Source organism: Periplaneta americana, chromosome 15, assembly GCF_040183065.1.
Source record: "Periplaneta americana isolate PAMFEO1 chromosome 15, P.americana_PAMFEO1_priV1, whole genome shotgun sequence".
Taxonomy (NCBI): domain Eukaryota; kingdom Metazoa; phylum Arthropoda; class Insecta; order Blattodea; family Blattidae; genus Periplaneta; species Periplaneta americana.
In genome coordinates, this window is record NC_091131.1 from 106353143 (window position 1) to 106377955 (window position 24813).

The window sequence follows — 24813 nt, forward strand, 5'->3', positions numbered from 1 at the left end:
AACTTAGAAACGTTGCCCCTTGAATATTAAAAAAGTTCAGAATTCCAGAGCAATATAAAAATATGGTACAAATTTGTTCCACATGTCCTAATAAAGCTGAAACATAACAGGCTGTGACCAATACATCCAGCCCAACAGATGTGGTATCTATAGTAGTGTAAACAAGTGGTACTGGTGCTGGTGATGTTAATAGTATGAATAGTAATAGTGATAATAACAATGTTGTGACTCTGGGAAGGGAAAGTATTCTGCCTGGTTTAAAGTTAGTTAGTGGGGTTTAAAAAGAGCTCGTCAGCTACTATCTGGTCTAAATGAAACACGTGTTTCAATCGGTGAAAATCCCTTAAAAAAGGCCGGATAGCTAATGCGCAAACTAACCGAAAGTTGTAGTAAAAAAATTTTGTTCCTATACCGCAAAAACAACATTTACAATTCCGCACAATTCATCTGATAACGTAATACCAAATTTATCCTAACCCATTCTGTGCTGATGAAGGTGGTGCTGATGAATGTGTGTTCGATGTTCGGTGTAGATGGCGCTGAACAGGAACGGGGGTTCGATCTCTCCGTAACCACAGTTGAAAGGAAGTGTTGCCTACAGATTTATATACTCTCGAAAACAGATGGCTACACATTCCATGGTTTAATAAATACAAGCTAAAAAGAAACGAAATAGTTTTAATTAATAGATTGAGGGTAAATCATACACTAAACCCGGAAAAATTATTTATTTTTAAATTAACTTCAAATCCTTATTGTCATTGTGGAAATAGGAGGCCAAATAATCAACATCTTTTCTTTGAGTGTGAATTATATAATAGGCACAGGGGAAAAAATGTATGAGGAATTACAGATGGCTACATATTCCATGGTTTAGTAAATACAAGCTAAAAAGAAACGAAATAGTTTTAATTAATAGATTGAGGGTAAATCATACACTAAACCCGGAAAAATTATTTATTTTTAAATTAACTTCAAATCCTTATTGTCATTGTGGAAATAGGAGGCCAAATAATCAACATCTTTTCTTTGAGTGTGAATTATATAATAGACACAGGGGAAAAAATGTATGAGGAATTACAGATGGCTACATATTCCATGGTTTAGTAAATACAAGCTAAAAAGAAACGAAATAGTTTTAATTAATAGATTGAGGGTAAATCATTCACTAAACCCGGAAAAATTATTTATTTTGAAATTAACTTCAAATCCTTATTGTTATTGTGGAAATAGGAGGCCAAATAATCAACATCTTTTCTTTGAGTGTGAATTATATAATAGACACAGGGGAAAAATGTATGAGGAATTACAGCAAAAGAAGATACCTTTACCGACTTGTCTTAAAACATTACTAACGTCGGCAAATATGGACATTATAAGTATATTAATCAAGTTTATTAGACGTAGCAAAATTAAAGTATGAGGAATATTGATTTTTTATGAAACCAAAGAAGATATTGTAATTTCACAGATGATATAATGATAAGTCAGAGGCTATAGTAGAAAAAAATTGAGCTGGCTACATGGACATTTTTTGGTGACCGAGGCCATAAAAGCGAAAGAAGAAGAATAAGAAGAATAAAGGAAGTGTTGCTGTTGGAAGGAAGTGCTGGCTGTAATAGGAAGTGAATTTAAAGTGAAATGTCATTTATATGAACGGTCACAAATCGTGGCGTGAAATGCATTGTTAAGGACAATTTCAGATATAGAAAACAGCGTAAAATGAGTACGGGAAATATTTCTTAGAGATGCACGGAAAATAAATGTACCGTAATTTTACAGACTAAAGCAGAAGTTAGTGAAATAGGTAGGGTATATAAGAGACTTGCATGATCATGAAAATAAAAGCGCTAGGGCTATTGAATCACAAATTTTTCTGGAAAATTGTAAAAGAAAAGCGTGTGAAGAAATTACTTTTCAACCCAGTAAAATAATACGAACAGAATTATCGAGGTCAGATACTTTTAATATTCAGGGAATGGAGACAGTCAAACTTCGATTAGCATTGTACAGAGCCTGGAGGAAACAGATGCCCACTCACCATCGCAATATAAATGAGGCATTAGAACAGTTAAACACTTTAAATATTATAACCAGGGAAAGGATTTATATGTAAATACATATTTACTTATAAAGCTAATATAATTTATATTTTGCATTATCTTTATGTTTCACAATGTGTAGGGTTGAAAAATCCTACTTTTATTTTCCATATTTTTCCATATTTTAGAGTTTAGTACATATTTTCGTTAATTTCCATATATTTTCCATATTTCATATAAAACAGTCCATATTATATTAGGTTTAACAATAAAACAAAACAAAATTCCATTAACTTTTAAAAATACATTTCAACAATAGAGATTTAAACACATGTTCAGTAATCCCTTTAACATCAGAGTTATTTGAAAATTAGCAGTCCTATCAACAATGGGAAAGTAAGTTACAAAACTGTATTAATTTAATTTAAAATTTTTAACAGACTTCAGTTGTGCAGCTCAACAGTTAAATGCCAGTCAGAGTACACATAGGTTCAGTTTTGTAAATCATACTATAAAGACGGTAAATATGCCAAAAGTACGTCATTCAGTCAATTTAAAATCAAAACTAACAAGTTACATTTCAGAATTTAAAGAAGATGGTTTATCAACTGACAATAAAATATTATTTTGTAATTTGTGTCAGTGTGCAGTATCATCTACACAAAAGTTCCTGGTGCAACAACACATTACAACTAGTAAACATCAGGCCAACAAACAACTAAATTCCAAGCAGAGACAATTGTTTTTAACACAACCAACAACATCGAATGTAAGATCTGAGTTTAACATCGACCTGTGCCGTTCTCTCATCTCTGCTGATATTCCTCTCTACAAACTAAAGAATAAGGTCTTCAGGGAATTCCTTGAAAAATATACTCAACATACAATCCCGGATGAGTCAACACTTAGGAAGACGTATGCTCCATCCATCTACGATGAGACAATACAGAAGATAAGAGATGAAATTAAAGATAGTTCAATTTGGGTTTCCATTGATGAGACTCCCGACAAAGAAGGTAGACTTGTTGGTAATGTAGTTATCGGTTTGTTAAGTGAACAATATTCTGAACGAATTCTTTTACATTGTGATGTTCTAGAAAAGTGCAATAACAAAACTATAGTTAAACTGTTCAACGAAGCTATGGGTATCCTGTGGCCAAAGGGTATTATGTACGATAATGTGTTATTCTTTATTAGCGATGCTGCCCCTTATATGGTCAAAGCTGGACAAGCATTATCTGTTGTATATCCTAAATTGACTCATTTTACTTGTGTGGCGCATGCATTTCATCGTGTGGCAGAAGTGGTCAGAGACAATTTCCCTAAAGTAGATTTGTTGATTTCATCAGTGAAAAAAGTATTTCTCAAAGCTCCCAGTAGAGTTAACGTGTTGAAAGAAATGTACCCTGAAATTCCATTGCCACCAAAGCCAATTTTAACTAGATGGGGTACATGGCTAGAAGCAGTTGAATATTATGCCGAACATATAGACTCTATTAACAATGTTCTCCTTGCATTGGACTCTGAAGATGCAGTCTCAATTGATACTGCGAAAACAGTTACCTGTGACATAAGTGTGAAGAATGACTTAGCTCACATTCAGCATACATTTTCATGCATCATAAAAACGCTCAAAAGTCTCCAAAATAGGCACCTTTCACTATCTGAAAGTTTTGAAATTATAAATAGTACTGTGGAACAACTGAATCGTGGTAGAGGTAAAGTTGCAGATGCAGTAAGAGCTAAGGTGGACACTGTACTTTCAAAAAACCCTGGATATGAAGAACTACAAAAGGTTGTTGCTGTGATGAGTGGTGAATCAACAGTGAAGATTAACTTGGACTTATCCCCAGCAGACATTGTGAAATTGAATTATGTACCAGTTACTTCTTGTGACGTCGAACGCTCTTTTAGTCAGTATAAATCTATCCTCAGAGACAATAGAAGAAGATTCACTTTTCAGCACTTGAAAGAAATGTTTGTAACCTATTGTTATGGTAACAGACAATAAAAATTGTGTTTTGTTGAAACTACATTGGAAGATAAGGTACGTCCATTATATTTTTTGTTTAGTTTGATTAAAATGTACCAATATTTAACGTACATAGTCATTTTTTTATAATTTTAAGTCCATATTTAATTCCATATTTTGGTAAAAATCCATATTTAATTCCATATTTTGGTAAAAATAACTACATATATATTTACATATTTCATATATTTTTAGTCCATATAAATCCGTTCCCTGATTATAACAAATCGAGGCGAAAGTTTGTGTTATGTAGACATCGAAAATAAGGCAGTAATTTTTACTTGTGAACGAAATTTGTAGTTTCTGTGTAGTAATGCGCGTAATATATTAGCGGATGGAACATTCTACGTTTCACCAAAACGCTTTCATCAGGTTTATATTATACATATACTAGATTGGGGTACGTCCAAGTTGCTTTTTGTTTACTGTTATTGAAAACTGTATCAGCTTACGAATGCATGTGGAAACGTGTTTGTGATTTATGTAGTGATGATTTTAATCCTGAAACCATAATTTTAGATTTTGAAGTTACTTCTCATAATGCAGTCAAAAAAGTGTTTCCTAACATAACATTAAAGGCTGCAGTTTTCATTTAGGCCAGACGTGGTATAGAAAGATACTCGACCTGGGACTTCGCTCTCAATATACCAATCATAATTCCGAAGTAGGAAAGTTCCTGAAATATATGTTTGGTTTAAAATATGTACCTCCGAGCACAGTAGGGGACGCGTTTGTTGAGTTGTATGGCATTGCTCCTAATCACAATCAGTTAACGAGATTCTAGACTATGTACTTGAAAACTATGTAGCTGAAGATGCTAAATTCTCTCCTAAATTGTGGGCCAGTGTACCAACAGATGAAATCAGAACAACAAATGGGGCGGAATCGTTCCATCGTCATTTGAAACGACAATTTTACAAACCTCATCCCTCTATCCATGAATTTACTCAAGTGTTACAGCAACTGCAGAGTGAAACGTATCTTTCTTTCAACATAGTGCGTTGTAACAGAAAAACAAACAGACGTGACCAAGATAATCACCGTGTTGCAACTGAACTAAGGAGGAAATATCAAAGTGATGGAATTATTACTGGAGTAAGTTAAAAAAATTGCACTTCGGTTCCATCCCATCGTACTGTAGACAACGGCTTACCGGAACAATCACTGGACAGTGTCCTTTAAAAGTAAGTTATTGTACATGTATTAATTTTATTTAAGGTTCTATTAATTTAGGGGCTTGAAATATTTTGCGCATTTGCAATCCGTCGTTTTGCGAAAAAGAAAGTATGGAATTTTGCGGATTAGTAGTACCTATTTGCGTAAAAGCCGCCGAAAAAAAGAAAAGAAACTCACAAAAGAGATACATGCATGCTAATGTTAAGAAGTGCAGAAAAAACAATTAGACAAGCTTATCTGTTGTTTTGCTAGCAGTGCAGGAACACTCATGTTTACGTCACGCGTACAGAAAAGAATCGTGCTCGCATGATCATCTCACTCGGAACTTCGGCGTAGCTAATATAATTTAACGAAATTATTTTTCTTACAGGAGCTTTATGATCTTACTGGCTTTTAAGGAACCCGGAGGTTCATTGCCGCCCTCACATAAGCCCGCCATCGGTCCCTATCCTGAGCAAGATTAATCCAGTCTCTATCATCATATCCCACCTCCCTCAAATCCATTTTAATATTATCTTCCCATCTACGTCTCGGCCTCCCTAAAGGTCTTTTTCCCTCCGGCCTCCCAACTAACACTCTATATGCATTTCTGGATTCGCCAATACGTGCTACATGCCCTGCCCATCTCAAACCTCTGGATTTAATGTTCCTAATTATGTCAGGTGAAGAATACAATGCGTGCAGTTCTGTATTGTGTAACTTTCTCCATTTCCTGTAACTTCATCCCTCTTAGCCCAAATATTTCCCTTATTCTCAAACACCCTTAACCTATGTTCCTCTCTCAAAGTGAGAGTCCAAGTTTCACAACCATACAGAACAACCGGTAATATAACTGTTTTATAAATTCTAACTTTCAGATTTTTCGACAGCAGACTGGATGATAAAAGTTTCTCAACCGAATAATAACAGGCATTTCCCATATTTATTCTGTGTTTAACTTCCTCCCGAGTATCATTTATATTTTTTACTGTTGCTCCCGGATATTTGAACTTCTCCATCTCTTCAAAAGATAAATTTCCAATTTTTATATTTCCATTTCGTGCAATATTCTCGTCACGAGACATAATCATATACTTAGTCTTTTCGGGATTTACTTCCAAACCTATCTCTTTACTTGTTTCCAGTAAAATTCCCGTGTTTTCCCTAATCGTTTGTGGATTTTCTCCTAACATATTCACGTCATCCGCATAGACAAGCAGCTGATGTAACCCGTTCAGTTCCAAACCCTCTCTGTTATCCTGGACTTTCCTAATGGCATACTCTAGACCTCTAGAGCAAAGTTAAAAAGTAAAGGTGATAGTGCATCTCCTTGCTTTAGCCCACAGTGAATTGGAAACGCATCTGACAGAAACTGACCTATACGAACTGTGCTGTACGTTTCACTGAGACACATTTTAATTAATCGAATTAGTTTCTTGGGAATACCAAATTCAATAAGAATATCATATAAAACTTCTCTCTTAACCGAGTCATATGCCTTTTTGAAATCTATGAATATCTGATGTATCTGTCGAATACAAAATATCTGGTCAATAGTTGATCTATTACGCCTAAAACCACACTGATGATACCCAATAATTTCATCTACATAAGGAGTTAATCTTCTCAAAAGAATATTGGACAAAATTTTGTACGACGTCAACAAAAGTGATATTCCTTGAAAGTTACTACAGTTAGTCTTGTCCCCCTTCTTAAAGATAAGTACGATTATGGACTCCTTCCATTGTTCTGGTACAATTTCCTTTTCCCAAATAGCAAGTAGAAGCTTATAAATTTCGTTAGATAATGCGCTTCCACCCTTTTGTATTAATTCTGCTGGAATTTGATAGATACCTGGAGACTTATAATTTTTCAGATTTTCTATCGCAATTTCGACTTCAGAAAGTGTGGGTTCGGGTATAAATGGCTCAGCAGTTTGTATTTCAATTTCGTCCCGATCATTTCTATTTGGCCTATGTATATTTAGTAGTTGTCCAAAATAGTTTTTCCATCTGTTCAGGATTGAATGAGCGTCTGCAAGCAAGTCACCATTCTCATCTTTGATCACGTTTACCCTTGCCTGATATCCATTCTTGAAGTCCTTTATGCCCTTATATAAATCTCTAATGTTTTTATTTTTACTATTTGTTTCTTCCGCATTCAGTTTTTCCTTCAAGTAATCTCTCTTTTTATTCCTAAGCGTACGATTTGCTTCCCGTCTTTTATTGAAATAATTATCTCTATTCTCCTCAACTGGATCCTGTAAGAATTTCAATTTTGCCTGTTTCCTTCTTTCTACTACCATGCAACAATCTTCATCAAACCACGGTTTCTTTTTCTTAGTTTCATAATAACCGATGCTCTGTTCAGCTGCAATTTTGATATTATCTCGGATATTTTCCCACGTGCTATTAATATCTAAACAGGAGATTTATGCTACACAGAAATTGAAATAGATACAATTTCTTCAGAAAGAGAGAGAAAAGAATAATTGTTATTTTTATTTAACTGTTTTCCGTGGGGAAGTATATCAAATATCGATGTATCTACTTATTCCCCCTGTTGAATATTATATGTGTATCATAAGTCGTTTCACGTTTATGCTATTTGAAACTGGCGATTTTTATGAAATTACGATAAATTTAAAGCATTAAAACAAGACAACTAATGGACTTTAACGAGAACAAACTTCACACAATAAAGTATCTCCTACTCCTCTATAATTTGAAAAATAAAATTACACAGTTGCAATGTTTTTTGCTGTGCGATTTCACATGTAATGTCCACGGAAGCGAAAGTAAAAATATTAATTATTTTCTGGACATTTTAAAAATAAACTGGACTAAGCTTCTTACTTATATTTATAATGATGAAAAACAAAAAATGAGAGAAGAAATTGTTCAATTAATATTGCAATTGAATTAGGGTTTCAAACTAAGAGTAAGGGTTAAAATATTTAAATACAGGGTGTATCTAAATTGTTGTAACAAACTTCGGAAGGTGATTCCTACGATCATAACAAATATGAAAAATGTCCTATGAACATGTCATACAATGCATTGTTACTGAGTTACATGCTAAAGCGATACAGAAAGTTCAGTGACCATAACCAGGAGATGCTATGCTACGATATTACAGTACACAGATGGCACCGGTAGTCAAACACGTCAACAACATATGATGTACAGGAGGGATAACACATTTCTGTACATGCAGCGAGTAGTGAAAGGTAAACAGAGCAAGCAGCTGGCTGTGTGTAAACATGGTGCATTATTCCAACCAAGAACAAGGCGACATGGTGTTCATGGATTCGCCGGTCCATGTTAAGGCGATGCCACGCATGCATTGCTGCTCATGGCGGATATTTTCAGCATCTCCTGTGATGTGTTGTGTTGTGGCCAGTGTAAGTTTTATTATCGCTTTAGCATGTAACTCAATGATAATATATTATATAACATCTGTTCAAGGACACTTTTCATTTGTTATGATCGTAGGAATCACTTCCGAAGTTTGTTACAACAATTTAGATACACTCTGTATATTGCAAGGAATGCTGCTAATTTATTTCTTGAGCAACTGATAATGGGACTGCGATGAGAAAAAGTATAGAACTTAGAAATGGATTAGTGAAGTGCTTTGTGTGGAGTGTGGCATTGTATGGGTCAGAAACATGGATATTACGACGAAGTGAAAAGAAACGACTAGAATCATTTGAAATGTGGATATGGAGAAGACTGGAGCGTGTAAAATGGACAGACAGAATAAGAAATGAAGCTGTGCAAGAAAGAATGATGCTGAAACTAATCGAGCGAGTTGTTCATGCGTATCGCATTGGACTCTCATTCGGGAGGTCCGTAGTTAGATTCCCGGGCCGATCAACCTGTGGTTTTTCCGTGGTTTTACACAGTTACTTAGGCAAATGCTGGGTTGGAATCTTCATTGTCACGGTCCATTTTCTCTTTCCCTCCCGTGTAGGAAAAGAAGTAGGAGAGATGGCAGTGCGCAACTTTAATCACTAAGCACATGGGTTAAATTCCAAATTTCCCCGCAGTGCATACAAAGAGAAGTCATGATCTGTCACTGTTGATAGTGATTCGTCCGTCGGATGGAGACGTTTAGCTTGGCGGCTCCCTTGGTGTTATTCGACAAGTGAGGCTACGTGCCGGCAGCGGGTTTCCCCTTCTGCCTTCATCATCATCATCCATCATCATCATCATCATCATCATAATCTCATTTCATAAGAGAGTTTTTGTATTCCAAGCTTAATTTCCCGTAGGTGGCAACACTATCGCTCAACCAGCTGAGTAAAATGATACGGTATTCAGAATCTCATAAAAATCTATGAAATCTATGTAAGTAAGACTATTAAAGGCACAATATTGAGCCGATTTAACTTCCAGAAACGCAGTACAGATGCATCATTCCCCAGTCAACTAAAGCACAATTCAGCATGCCATTGAAAGAAGAAAGCAAAAGGACTCCCAAAATTTAATGCAGTTTATTTCTGAGGAAAGTAGGATCAATTGCCAAACTCAGTTTGTGGACAGTAATAATCTAGAATTTAGGTGCACAGGACGAACATGAGAGTGAGAGAAAAAAACAGAATCTGTAACATGAATCAGAATGTGTTAACATTTTAATATTGTTTCTGATTTTATTTGTCTATTGTGATATGCTTTATGATAATTTGTGATTTTCTGTCTCATATATTTGAAATTAAAAAAAATGTAGCAATGTTAACCTTAATAATAAACTTCTATTTTCTCATATATTCCAATGTTTCATAAGGGAATTATGATATACTTAACTGTTTTCTTCGCATGACTGATATTTATTTACTTTTCATAATTCATACACTGTGGAAGTCTAGCATATGACTCTGTTTGGAGAAATAAATTATTACTAAAACTCCAGAAATTAGGTATCTCCAGCAATATGTTCAGATGGATATCAGAATTCCTTAGTCAAAGATTCATTGCTACTAAATTCAATAATTCACTTTCTAGTTACAGACAAACATATCGAGGTCTACCTCAGGGCGCTGTCCTCAGCACAACTTTATTCGATATTTATATAAATGACTTACCCTCCCTATTAGAGGAATCAAACATGAAAACAGCACTATTTGCAGATGATATAGTTTTGTGGACTTCCGGATCTTACAGACATAGAGACAAAATTCAAAATTCTGCTCTTAAAGCTCTAAATCAACTACATGAATGGAATACATCAAATTTGATGACATTCAATTTAAGCAAAAGCAACTACCAAATATTTTCACTCGGTAAAAAAGAAAGAGAATTCAATATCCAATACAATGGTCAACACCTTCCTAGGACTTATGAATCCAAATATCTTGGAGTTATTTTCGATAGTAAGTTAACATGGAGCAACCATTTGAAATACATTTCTGAAAAAGCTCGTAAAAGATTCTCCCTTCTAAAAAAAACTAGCAGGAAAGAAATGGGGATGCTCTAGGAATACTTTGAACACTACATACAAAATGTTTATACAGCCAGTGCTGACATACTGCGGAGAAATTTTAACTACTTCACCTTTCATAAACGACATAGAATATGTTCAAAACCAAGCTCTCAGACTCATTACTGGTGAAATCAAACAACTCAAATAGATTCTATGAGATTCCTCACTAATATTAACAGTATCAAAATGACAATAGAAGAAAAAGCACTGATTCAATATGAAAAACTTATCAGATTACCAGGAAACAATTGGCATTCATACAGTCCTCTCTGTAGATTGAAAACTCAAAAAAGTTTCATATCCATTGTTCAAGAATTAAAACAGAAAATCAACATCCCGAATTTAAAAGAACACTTACAAATTAAACCAAACCCTTTAACTCTATTAAATGTAGAATATAATCTAAATTTAACAGAATAAATACTGAAATCAGAAGTAAACAATGAAATACTGAAACAAATGTCTTTAGAGACAATTAACATTAGGTACCCTCCACGAAACTGGCTTCATTTATACACCGAGGGATCCTTGATCTCCAGAGAACAAGATGCCGGTGCAGGTGTTACGTGCTGTCTCTTTTCACTTTATAGATCACTTGGATATGGAACAACAAGTTTTGAAGGTGAAATCATTGCAATAAGTGAATGTCTCAGGAATCTTCTATGCCATATCAATAAATTTAGGAATGCAGTTATATTGTCAGACTCCAAAGCAGCTATTCTATCAATCGTCTCTAAACACACACCTTCATCTCAAACAGCAGAAATAACTAAAATGCTCTCTCAATTAATATCACTCAATAAAAGAATTGTATTCCAATGGATACCATCCCATTGTGGAATCCTGGGAAACGAGAATGTGGATGCTTTAGCAAAGAAGGGCAGCACTGCTACTTACAGACCTGTTACAAAATCTACGTATTACTCTGTGAAGAGATTTATTAAATCTACATACTTAGCCTTCAACAAACAAAATTTGATAACACATTCCCAAGGGAAAAAATGGAACTCACTGCATCAAAATCCACAGTTAATTCCCGATTTACCACGAAAATCGTCTGTAGCTGCATTTAGATTGGCAACAGGCCATGATTGTTTGGCTAAACACCTGCATAGAATTGGAATATATCAGTCCCCTAACTGCCCATTGTGCAACTCAAACCAAGAAATGGATTCGGAACACCTCAAAATCTGTGCTTCATTGGCTGGTCATGATAATATCTTTGAAAAATATTGGAGTGCAAGAGGTCAAATGACTTTGTCAAACGCCTGGCATTAGAAAACAACAAAACTGTGGAAGTCAGAAAACCACTAACTCCAGCAGTGTATATTTCAAATTCTAGCGTAAGATAATATAAAAATTTAGGTTTTGAAGTATTTAATTGATAAAGAATGTAATTTTACACAATATTAATAGATAAATGTATAATAATTAAAGTTAGTAAGAGAGATGATAAGATTTTTTCTCTCTCCTGTAAAATTTGGTTTATTGGAGTTGGGGAGTTTTTGATTTCCCTGTCTCATTTCTTAAATGAGTATTTTCAAGGACTGCAGTTTGACGCACGGCATTGATTTCCTTGACGCATAGGATCAGGCAGTCTGATAATAGTGAACTTCAACAAGTCTTACAGGATCTGCCTCGGATTGAACCGTGGTACATTTTGCTGAGAAGCCGTCAGCTGACTGCCTCGTTACAGATTTCTGTGTTATTGGCGTGGTCTGAAGCCTGTAAGTTAGGCTGTTCTGCAGGCAGTTCTCCCTCTGTTAAGAATACAGTCATGCTGAGATATTAACGCTGAGGTAGCGTTTCTCTTTTGTGTCTGTCCCCAGATAATTTTTCCTGCCTTTGTTCTCAGTGTTTGAACGGGCCATTAAAACGGGGCCCGGAGCCCCGCATCCTGGGGGATGTAATTACACGGATCTACTCAGCCTTTGTACTTGCGTCTTATTTGTAAGGAGAGCCCACCCCTCACGTTAGACTACTTGCACTACACAACTCCCTCACTGCTACAACCCTCAAATTGAGGCACTAATGTCGAAATTACTGGTTCGCCAACCTCCAGATTTGATTATATTAGTTTAAATTCTATAGGAATGCTGTTTGTTATTCGAACGGTTATACAGTGAACTCGCGTTGTAGACTTCGTTTCAACTCCCTGTGAGAAAGTATAACGTATTTTCCCTTAATTTAATGGAGTTAATAAATTCATGGATTGCGACTGCGATGAAAACCGATGGCTTAATTGTAGGTCCTTGTGCACGTCTGTCTTTATATAGGGTGTAAGGGGTATAAGTGCCATTATTTTAACTGATGATTGTTCATGTCATAAGGAAGAAAAAATGTCCTCACAATTTTTTTCTAATTGCAATATTTAACTAATTATTAATTTTTACAATATTAGGTGTTTGGCAACGTTGCTTGATGGGGAGGAGAGACTTTACAAGTACACAATACAGCTCAAGCGGATACAGACATCGGTACAAAAAGATGGTCTGTTCTAATGCAGAGGCGGACAATTGTTTACATAAAACGAACAGCAAATAAAAACTTTCAATCTCATTAATATAATTTTATGGTAAATTTCCGTTTTATTTAATAATATTGGCAATATTGGTCCATTTTTTTTGTACGTCTAAAAAATACACAACAATGGTTTACTGTACAAAATCACACGAACTTTTTTTTTAAATGAAAAATTTTAATCTCTCCCGCTTCCATAAAATAGTAGAGTACCCTTTTTAAACAAATTTTTGTTTGTGTGATTTTTGAAATGAGGTAAGAGACTCCTGGTTTCTAATAATCGTTGGGAAACCGCTTCAAAAGTTCGTCGAATAGATAACCTTCATTGCGGAAAACAATGACTGTACCTCTTCTTGTCTCACTTGAATTACGACTACTTTCTCCATAAATTAATACCATATGATATTCCTAAACTGTGAATGACATTGTAAGTTGTTTATCGAATACCTGGTACCGAACTGTCATCCGCTCGGCAGTAGACCTATGGACAGGGAGCTTGAACTCAGCTGACATGTACGTAGGTCTGTGCAGAGTACTGCCTGCTGAACACGTTGCCACGTCTCTCACGCCAGAATATTAACAAATGTAAGCATGCAATTTAATTTCACGAAAACGTAATAGAACACACAAATATGTATTTAAGCTAATATTAACTCTTTGCTAGATATATCTACTGATGTAATTGTTTTCGTAATTTTACTAACGATATAAGCAGTATAACGAGAATAAAATAAGAGAAGAGATATTTCTTTTTCGGGAAAAACTATCAAATTTTGACCCTATGTTATATGGACATTTTTGATCCTGTAGACCGTCCTCAACAACTGTGAAAAGGACGGCACTTATACCCCTTGCACCCTGTATTAACCTCCCCAGCTACGATATACTTCTGTCAGTGTTAATATAAATTCTACAAAAATGGGCTGAAAATTTATAAAAGATGGTCCATGGGTGCGAAAAAGTTCATGAATTGATTTGGGACACACTAGCGAATAGCGGAAAAAATCGAGGCACTGTACACTATTTAAGATGTAGGCCTAGTACATAGAGCAGGCCGAATCACTGCTGAATGCAGCCCGCAACACTTCAATCTACTTTTGAAGAGTGGGGATGGAGAGGTAGCTGATACAATTCACAAAATATGGCAGTGGTGGATTACTTCATTCAGCTGTTACCAGTGGCTGTTATTTATCGAATTATCAACATAAATAATATTTACATTTACACAAAATTATTCCTTGAAACATTTTCCTACATTTACTTTTTTTAAATATGTAGTAACACAATCAACAATTGTTTAAAAATGAATATAATACATGCTACTCTCATCAGTGAGCCAATGTATAATGCTTCTTGTATAGCATTTGCTATACTAATGAACTGTTACTAACTAGTTATTAATTACATCGTTCCTATATCAAACAAGTCAATTTCACTGTAAAGAACTACGTTTATATACAGTATATTGAATGAATGAATTTAGCCATTGTGTCTCCTGAAGGCCTCCTATAAAAGGGGTGGCTCGTTATAATAAGTAATAATTATGTTTAACTACTAAGCTTAGTGTTCCCTAATCTTCTTCATCGACTCGAGGAAAAACAAATTTCAAAATCTGGCGGATACAGCCGCAAGGAAATTGTGCCAAAATTTCTTGTTCATTATACATATCCTACATTTTAATTTCACAATGTTCATCTCTGTTAAAAAAAAAATACTTACACTTTGTCGGTTGACAAAGATTCTAGATTCTAGATTCTATGTAACAAGCAAAGGAATTACACTAATGTTTATTGAAATTTCATCTCCAAGAAGGATACATGTGACTGAAATGAAATTTATATCACAGATTAGGTACATGACAGTACACAAATTATTAGAATTACAGAACTGTACCTGATTTGTGACCGTGAGATTTCAGTATGGTGTGAAGTCTTCACGAGCTGCAATCAGAGCTTTTAAGCGTCGTGGTATGGAATCAAAGACGGCCTGGATGTGTTCCTGGGGAATCTCCCTCCACTCAGTTTGTGTGCGAGTCCACAAAGCGTCAAGAGTGGGTGCTGGAGGACCATGACGAACAAGTTGCCGACCAACCATTTCCCAGACATGTTCGATGGGCGACATGTCTGGCGAACGTGCAGGCCAGGGAAGCAGTGATACCCGTCATTCTTCGAAGAAGGCTTGCACAATCCTCGCCACATGTGGCCGAGCATTGTTCTGCTGAAATATGGCATGTGGAGTTGCCTGAAGGAGGGTAGTAACTCGGACTCTAAAACATCCCTGATGTAGCGGTTGCTGTTCAGATTGTCCTGAATATGTAGGAGACGGGATCGCATATTGTATCCAATGGCGCTCCAAACCATCACACTAGGCGTTTGTCCGCTATGGCGCTCAACAATGCAGGCTCTCAGATTGCATTCACTACGGTAGCGTCTAACACGTATGCAGCCATCATTGTAGGACTAATTAAAGCGGGAAACGCGTTCGAAAACACTACATTTCGCCACTCAGCAGGCCGTTGACGGCGTTCACGTGCCCATTGCAGTCTGAGGCGTTGGTGGTTTCTGAACAATGGAAGCCGACGCAACCGCATGCGAGCCACTAGTCCAGCCCTCAAAAGACGGCGACGAACCGTTGACACAGACAGGGCCACACCCGTTGCAGTACTCCAACGTCGATTGAACACTCTGGATGAAGTTATACGGTCCGTCACGGCCATGCGGACAAGATGGCGGTCATCCTGTGAGTACGTGGTCCAGTATTCGCTCGTCTCTGTCTACGACCCTCTTCTATCCACTGGTTCCATACACGCATCACTGTCGTAGCAGCATGCCCTGTACGACCGAAATATCATGATATGATAAACCTGTTTCCCGGAGACCAACCATTCTGCCCCGTTCGAACTCACTCACGTGCTGATATTGCGCCCTTCCACGTAGACGAGGCATACCTGCACTAGCTTTCACGTTTTCACTTCGTTTGGAAGCTCTGCACTGACTGAGCAAGGCATAACACTGACCTTGCTGGTGATAGAAGAGACGTTACTGTTGGGCCTATTTGTACATAATTTCTTTGGAAATGTAATGAGTTATTGATGGCACACTGTTCTACACATCTCTCTAGTTTGCATCGTTCGGGCCATTCTTTTTGGATGTTGCACTTTTCACAAACAGTGATGTATAATAATAATAATAATAATAATAATAATAATAATAATAATAATAATAATAATAATAATAATAGTAATAACGTAGATACAGCCTTTAAATCAGAATACTGGGAGTGGCACATAGTTTGATGCCTTTCTATATTGATTTTAAAAGGCACGTAAAACCTCGTGCAAAATGAGGCATTTAATATTTCTTTCATACTCACAAACAGATAATTTATCTTCCAATTGAGAATGGAAATTTCTTTTCATCACAATCGAAACGGAATAATACGACTTCTATAAAGACATTGCGAAGGTACAAGCGCCACTGTTACCATCGTTCCTCTGTCATGCAGGTGGTGGAAGGGGTTGAGGAAGGAAACATTACGTCTTACAGTGCTCAACGCTCGCAACTCCCGTTTGTATCACAACTCACTAAATGGACAAGCCTGCAATTGGGCGTGGAGGGACATAGGGAATCGAACTGAAAACCTACGTATTACATAAGGACAAGTCATAATCACAAAATAAGTAGGAAACAGAGGACTGATATAGGAAAGTTCTCCTTTTTAAATAGGACCATAATAGACTGGAACCAGCTACTTGCAGGGGCTTTTGGGGACTCTCCTCCAACAATTAAGAAACAACTTAGGTTGTTATAATAAGAATATCAGTAATTATAAATTATTTATTATTGTAACTAAATATTATGTATAGGCCGCGTCACCGTTTTTGGCGTGTGAAATAAGTAATGGAAACCTTACCTTTGTAGCAGTCAATAGGCGATAAAGCTGACAATTGTGATTGGCAGATTGTTGATGTGAAGTATATTTAGGAGGAGGTACCGTTCTCAGATCCAGTGGTAACAGAAACTCACTGACTGTACATTGTATTCAAGGACAAGCGCCACAAACTCTGGCGTCAGCAATAAGGTAAAGTATGTCATGCATATTTAATTATTGTATCAGAGACTCTCTGTTGTTTTACCATTTCGCTGTGTTCTGTTCGTTTTTTCTGTATTTCTGCTTCGCCTGTGTTTATTAGGAGTGTTAGTACTGCGGGAAGTTTTGGAAATAAATAAGTGTAGTGTAAGTGTTCGAAGTGTTCAGATATTTCATAAATGTTGAAATGGAATTTCGGGAGGAGAGTACTACGACCCAACACTGCGACATTTTAAGATCTATTGCGCTAACCCTCAAGCTAGGTGCATTCCCAAACCCACACCGGCTGACTACATTAAGGTTCGCTGCGTACCCAGGTTTCGAGCAGGCAACCCCACTCGTCCCTAGGGCAGCCCCCTCCGTGCTTCGCCAGCCGGCATTCGCTAAATGTTATGGAATGATGACGAAATGGAGAAATGTTCACGAGATGTTGTAGATGCCTAATATTGGGAAACGGGAGAACTTCGAGTAAAACCCCAACTACGACCCTTGTCCGCCAACAAGTGTCACTATAGATTTTTCGATGAAAAATCCCAGGCCTGACCTGGATTCGAACCCGGACCGCCTGCGTAACAGGCTGAAGTTCTGACCACTCAGCCACCGTAGGGATTTCGTAAGTGTTAAAATTGATTAACATTTGTGTAAGCGTTGCCTGCCCAAGGACAGGTTTTTCTCTGCAAACCCTGCATTCTCCAATCTTTGATATTTTTAACCTTCCTCTTAGTCTCCGAATATGATCCATTTATCTTAATGTTGTTTATCACTGATTTCTTCTTCTGCACTCAACTTAGCTGCTTTTCACCATTCCTTTCAGTGCATCTTTCTTAGCTAGTGGCCCAGCCAATTCCTTTTCCTCTTCCTCTTTAGTTTGAGCATCATTCTTTCTTCATTCATTCTTTCCAACACAGTTTCATTTCTTATTCTGTCTGTCCATTTCACACGCTCCATCCTTCTCCATATCCACATTTCAAATGCTTCTAGTCGCTTCATAATCCAAATGTCCACGTTTCTGCCCCATACAGTGCCACATCCCGCACAAACCACTTCACTAGTCTCTTTCTCAGTTATTTTTTCAGAGATCGTAACTGTATTATTGTTTTGTAATTGCGTCGTTTGATTTGTTTTGTATTGAAATGCTGTTTTGTGTTTTGTATTACGTCGTTGTTCCTGCAATAACTCCTATGTGCAAAATATGAAATTTTTCAGTAGGAAGAAAAGAACACATTTTTTCTTCTATGGCAGTAGTGCATAGGAGATTGTGAATTCCTATACTTTTGAAAGAAAGAAATACAATTACATATGTGAGATTTTATTATTTGCTGTATCATTATTTAAGTTTTTTAATAGAGCAAAAATCTGAAAATCGATAAATATGTCGTATAGGAGGTATTGCCGGAACAACGACGATTTATATTTTGTTACGTTCTTTGTTTTTGGTGTTCTGTTTTTTTTGCATAAATTGTTTTTGTTGAGTTTAGTATTGTTGCAACAATACAACCAGGTATCTGCATATCCGTTATGTAGTAAATAATTAAGACATTATTACAGAAACAGCCCTAGTCATTTTTAATGAAATTGAGTTCAGAACACATTTGCTACTATTTTAAATGTTTATAGACTCCAAAAATGACACATGTCAGGTGCAATAACCACAAGGATGAACACCAGTTGTACGGAAACAGCTGACATGTGTTGTTCTATTTATTTTTATTATCCTCCTGAAAAATTGAAATTTTGACAAGGGTTGTTTTTGTATTAATGTCTTCATTCATTCATGCAAAGAATTAAAAAAAAAATATGTTGCTTTCAAATGAACTGAAGGGCTTGAATTGCAGTGATGATAACGTTCTGTGCTGAAAATAACTAATGCTCATGAATACGATCTGTCATACTGGAAATCAGAAACATATTACATGGTGCTACATTCGCGATACAGATGATACTTGTGCTGTCATAGTATCCCTGTCAAGGGATAATGCCTATTTTAGGGCCTTATAAGCCCTCTTCAGGTCGTTGTGTGTGTATTTTATAGAGGTTTTGACCAACTTGCGCGGCAGGATTGTGACTCATGATGCAGGCTCTTCTGCAGCTGTGGCATTAATTAGGCTTTTGTCTGTTATGTTGTGTTAATATTGGTGAATTAATGGTCTGGAGTCGTTGGTTTAGATTCCTACAATATTGCTAGTTCTTAACGAATTTATACCAGAGATACATGACACATGAAACTGTTTCTCTCTTAGGATGGACGATTTTCATATTGAAGAAGGAGTTTATCGACAGCGGTGGGAGGGTTGGTATTGAGAGGATTTAGGAAGGTATGTCGTAGGAAATGTTTTTGGAGAGCTTTGTGGACATATTTGATATTCTTCTGGTGATATACTGGGAGATGGGTTGGATTCTGGTGACGTCGTATACAGTTTGGTTAAGGGTATTCCGGGGCAGGTTAAATGCTTTTCTAGCTAATCATCTTTCTCTAGCACAGAGTTGTGACAAAAGGGATGGGGGAAGTCTGGTGTATAGTTAGGATGCGCACAGGATGGAAGGGCGGATTATTGTCTTGTTGACCATAATTGTGGTGTTGGGTTGGTAACCTGGCTTTTCCGGTCCTCTGCCTGCTCTCCTGTACAATAGTGGGATTGATAATTTAAATTTTTTCCGGGCCTGTTGAATATGACTTGTGAGGATGAGTTTATCGTTGAAGGTGACGCTTAGACAATGTGCAAACACTGTGTTTTTATTTAGTTCACTTTGGTGGAGGGACATATCATTGTGCGAGTTTGTTTTAATGTAACTACGACAGCAACGCACTTCACGTTGGCTCACACAACGGTATGCATAGACTGGACTAGTCGCCTGTAGTCGATGGACATGATCCCAGGTGGCACTACTTTCACGTCCAATGCATTCTGGGACACAATGCCAAGCTGCACCGCAAGGCCTTCGGATTACGAAATGAACTTTACTATTTATTCCCTTTGTGTTACTGATTTGAATTTATTTTGATCAATTATTTACTTGGACATGTGAACATGAGATAAGCCTTGATAGCAGCACAAAAATTAGCAGAGTCCAGTGACACAGTGCCTTTAAGGAGAGCCAAACCCATTATTTTCCACACAGCAATTTTGCAGTTAGGAAAGAATGCCGGGAACTTGGATTTGCTTTAAGCAAACATTAGCATTTTACATTGTTATTGCAGCTGTCTGAATTGTATTGAGAAATACAGATACACAAAACATCAGTGTATTTTCCTCGTTGAAACGTATCTACTCAAGATGCTGTATGGATTATGTTTACGTAAGATCCGGCGACGCTTTCCAGAGATTACACAACCACCGAAATATTGTTAAATTATTTAATACGTTTTTTACGTGAAAAATCATTTTTAGTCCTACAGAATATATGTTATGGTAACAATGATTATTAGAGGAAAAAAATTCACTCCAGCGACGGGGATCGAACCCGGATCCTTAGTTCTACATACCAAGTGCTCTAACCACTGAGCTACGCCGAAGTTTAATCCACAGCATCGGATCTAATCCCTCTCCTCTAGTGTATTTTTCCTTCATGGCTTGACTATTTATATGTTGACATATTAAGTCAACTGCCATTATACAAGGAGCGCACTCAGTTGAGTGACTTGGTGACCGGGATTTCACAGTAATATGCACTGTTGGGCGAAGAATCTACGTAAAGGTTAATTTTTGGTCCTACAGAATATATTCCATCTGGTGCTGTGGATTGAACTTCGCCGTAGCTCAGTGGTTAGAACACTTGGTACGTAGAATCAAGGATCCAGATACGATCCCCGGCGTCGGAGCGAATTTTTCTCCTCTAATAATAATCATTATTTAATAAGTGTTATCAAGGATGAGATATCACAGTTAATACGCAGCAGTATTGGTGACTATGAGCTCCAGCGATTGTCTCAGAAAATCAATGGGCCTACATAAGAATATGAAGTAATTTCGTAGAAAAAGTTGGTGAATGTGATGAACATAAATGATATCAACGTGGATCAGTGTAGGCCTATTGATATTTAATTAATTTTTTCTCCCTTCTGAAAAATTATTATTTTCAGTATTGTCACATAGGATGTTTCATAAAATTAATGACGATATATTACAAATAGATATGCAGCTAAAGGTTTCTTAGTATGAGTTTCAATATAGTCCTAACAACAGATTTCAAGTCGTCCATTACCTAGCTAAATAAAGATAAATAAATAGAACATTTGGAGTTAAAGAATTTCGAACCGATCTGTATTATAGAAGCACAGCAAAAGCATATCTCTGTTAAAACCTATATATAAAAAAGGAGATTTAATTTACAGTGGGAAGGAGAGTTTTTTTTCAGTGCTGGCGAGAATATAAAATGCTTTATAATATAAGAAATACAGAAAGATTCAATCTTTCGCCATTTTTGTGGAAGCTATATTTGGAATTACAAATATCTGTGAGCAGTTCTTTTCACGAATGAAAACTGTGACAACGAAATGTAGGACCCTCATAACGAAAACACATCTTTGTATCTAGTTAAGATTGGCAGTGTGCAACATAATTTCTGACTTGAATCCAAAATTACTTGAAAAAGTACGTGAAACTGAGGACTAATTTTAGCAACTTTTGTTTTGTTTCAATTCAACTTAAAGACGATAAAAAAGTGCTTTATTTTTATACCGGAGTAACGGTGATATGTATTCAATAAATTCATTGCGAATGCTTAATGCTTCACAATTATTTACTTCTAACTTGTTTTGAATAGGCATGAGCATGTGAAATGGACAGAGAGAATAAGAAACGAAGCTGTGTGGAAAGAGTGAGTGAAGAAAGAATAATACTGAAACTGATCAGGAAGAGAAAAAGGAATTGGCTTGGTCACTGGCTGAGAAGAAACTGCTTACTGAAGGATACACTGGAAGGAATGGTGAACGAGAGAAGAGTTCGGGGCAGAAGAAATATGAAATAATAGACGACATTAAGATATGTGGATCATATGCGGAGGCTAAGAGGAAGATAGAAAATAGGAAAAACTGGAGAAAGCTGGGTTTGCAGTGAAAGATCTGCCATTGGGCGTAGCACAATGAATGAATATTTAATGATTTACTACTCAAACATCTATGATTAGTTAATTTTGATTTTGTACATAATCTATGTACAATAATTTTCCCAATGATGTTTAGAGTATTAGCAACCCATCGCTGTTCTATACTGTTTTCGCTGTAAGAAAAATCCTAATGTAAACACAAGCACGTGGCTGTCATACCCGTGATTGGCTCACAGTCGAAACACACGGCGCAGGAAAATATAGTCCGTATTTGGAAACTATCTTCTTGTATTATTTGAAAATAAAAAATTGAATTCTAGTTGTTAAATACAATGAAACATATAACTTCACTCATGTAAAACGATATGTAAAAGAAAAGCTATTTTTATATTTTATGTACTATGGACGCGGATGAATACAAACAGTAATACCGAAGTGGTCTGTTTTTGTAACAAGCTGGCTCGTAGTTGTTCACGTAAGTACATGGTACTGAAGTATGGCTTCTGCATCGTCGGTGTGTGTGGTTATTAAACATAAGAGTGGAAACCCTCTCAAAAGCGGAGAAAAACAAATAGTCTTAAATGTGTATAATAAGTTATGAGAGTTTTAATTAGAGTAATTATAAAGTAAATATTTCCTAAACAAATGAATGCATAGTAGTGAGGTTAGGCCTACTTCACGAGTATCGGAAAATGTTTAACATGAAACAGAATGTACAACAGTAGGCGGGAACACGTACTGAGAATCTATGGCGCCAAACTGTGGCCAATGAAGCCTCACTTCAGTCACGTGCTATTGTTTATATTAGGATTTTTTTACAGTGAAAATATTATAGTCATTCCTTTGAAGTCGTCCTCCCCTCCCAGGTCATGTACCTATTCATCGCTACTCAATTGAGTCGGCGCTATCATGACTTTCGGTCGCTCATGTTACAGGTTATGTAATTTTAACGGAAAATTTCACATAGGTATCTACTTTACACGCCATGAAAGTTCACGTCAATTAAAAACATCTGTAACTACTGGGTAGGCCTACTTCCCACCGGTGGAGTCCAAGAAGCTACGACGATGAGGTACTAAGTACGTCCGACAGATGTCAGAAGAGCTCGCTGAACTACTCTCTTTCTCTGTCTGTGACGTTTGTCTGATGCGTTGATTTTGTCAAATATAACGAAATTCTCATTCATGTGAATTAGAGGGCAGCGCGCGTCGTGTTTGTTGTTGGCTTGTTAGTGAAAGGTTAATTACAGCTTGCGGGACACAATGGCGCGCCGATTAGCATTGTTTCCCGGGTGTGTGGCTCGAGTTACCAACTGCGAGTTTTCATCATCCATTACGCGGTTAAGCTTTTCCCTGATCCGTGTGAATCCGATGACGGGATTCCCAGTGCCACGAAGCTTTTTGCAAGCCTTGTGTAATTACATTCTTCATACTTCTGTTCGACTAATCAGCGTTGCTAAGCAACTCAGCAATGACGCTCTCCTAGCTTTGTATTTTCAGACTGAATCTCTTCATATCAGGGATCTCTTTACCCTCTTCTTTTATATTTCCTCTTCCTCTTCCTCACCATTACCTTCTGTTATCTCTTCCTTTCTGCCCCTCTGCTCTTTATTCTCTTTTCATTCCCCGCTTCTCTTTGTTGTACACCTCATTCCATTCCTCCTCTCACTTTCTCTTTCTTTTTTCTTCCTTATCTCGTCCTCATTTTCCCCAATATTTACTTTGTTTTCTCTTTCCTTCCTTTGCTTTCTCTCGCCTAAGTTTTTAAGAAACTTCCTACCCTTTTCCCTGAAAAGGATTTTACTGGCCTAGTTGCCTCATAAGTAGTGCCTTTTTGGTATTACTTGTGAGGTTCAGACCTGTCTTCGAAAAATTGACTAAACAACAATAACATGTTGTGGCGGTGATAAATCATGGTATGTAATTTTTCAATCCGGCATTTGTCTCTATGACTGAGGGTAACCATGAAAAATCCTAGCCAGATTGGGCTGTCACGGGGTTTGAACTCGGGACCTCCCGAATACGAGTCTCAAACACTGTCTGAGCCAAATTGTTCGGTAAATCATTGGTCCATTGCGTGCCCCACATCATCCGATAAAATTATTGTTAAAGTCCGATATGTGGCTCGCTTGTCATTCGTGAATGCGATACTGACAGGTAGACCATCCTTTCTAACCGCAATAAAACCAGGATCCGTTTCCAAACGAGTTCCTGGATAAGCCCCAGGGTCCGAAGCCCCAAACTCTTCCGATATCAGCGAATAAAACCCATACTAACCTCGAAATTTCACCCCAGTCTATTTTTAATTGTTTAATTTTTTATCTGTTGTTTAACGACACAGTATCAACGAGCTGTACTGAGTATTCTAGCGTCGATGGAACTGGTGATAGCGAGATGGTATTTAGTGAGATGAGGTCAATGATTCGCCAGGGATTGCCTGACATTC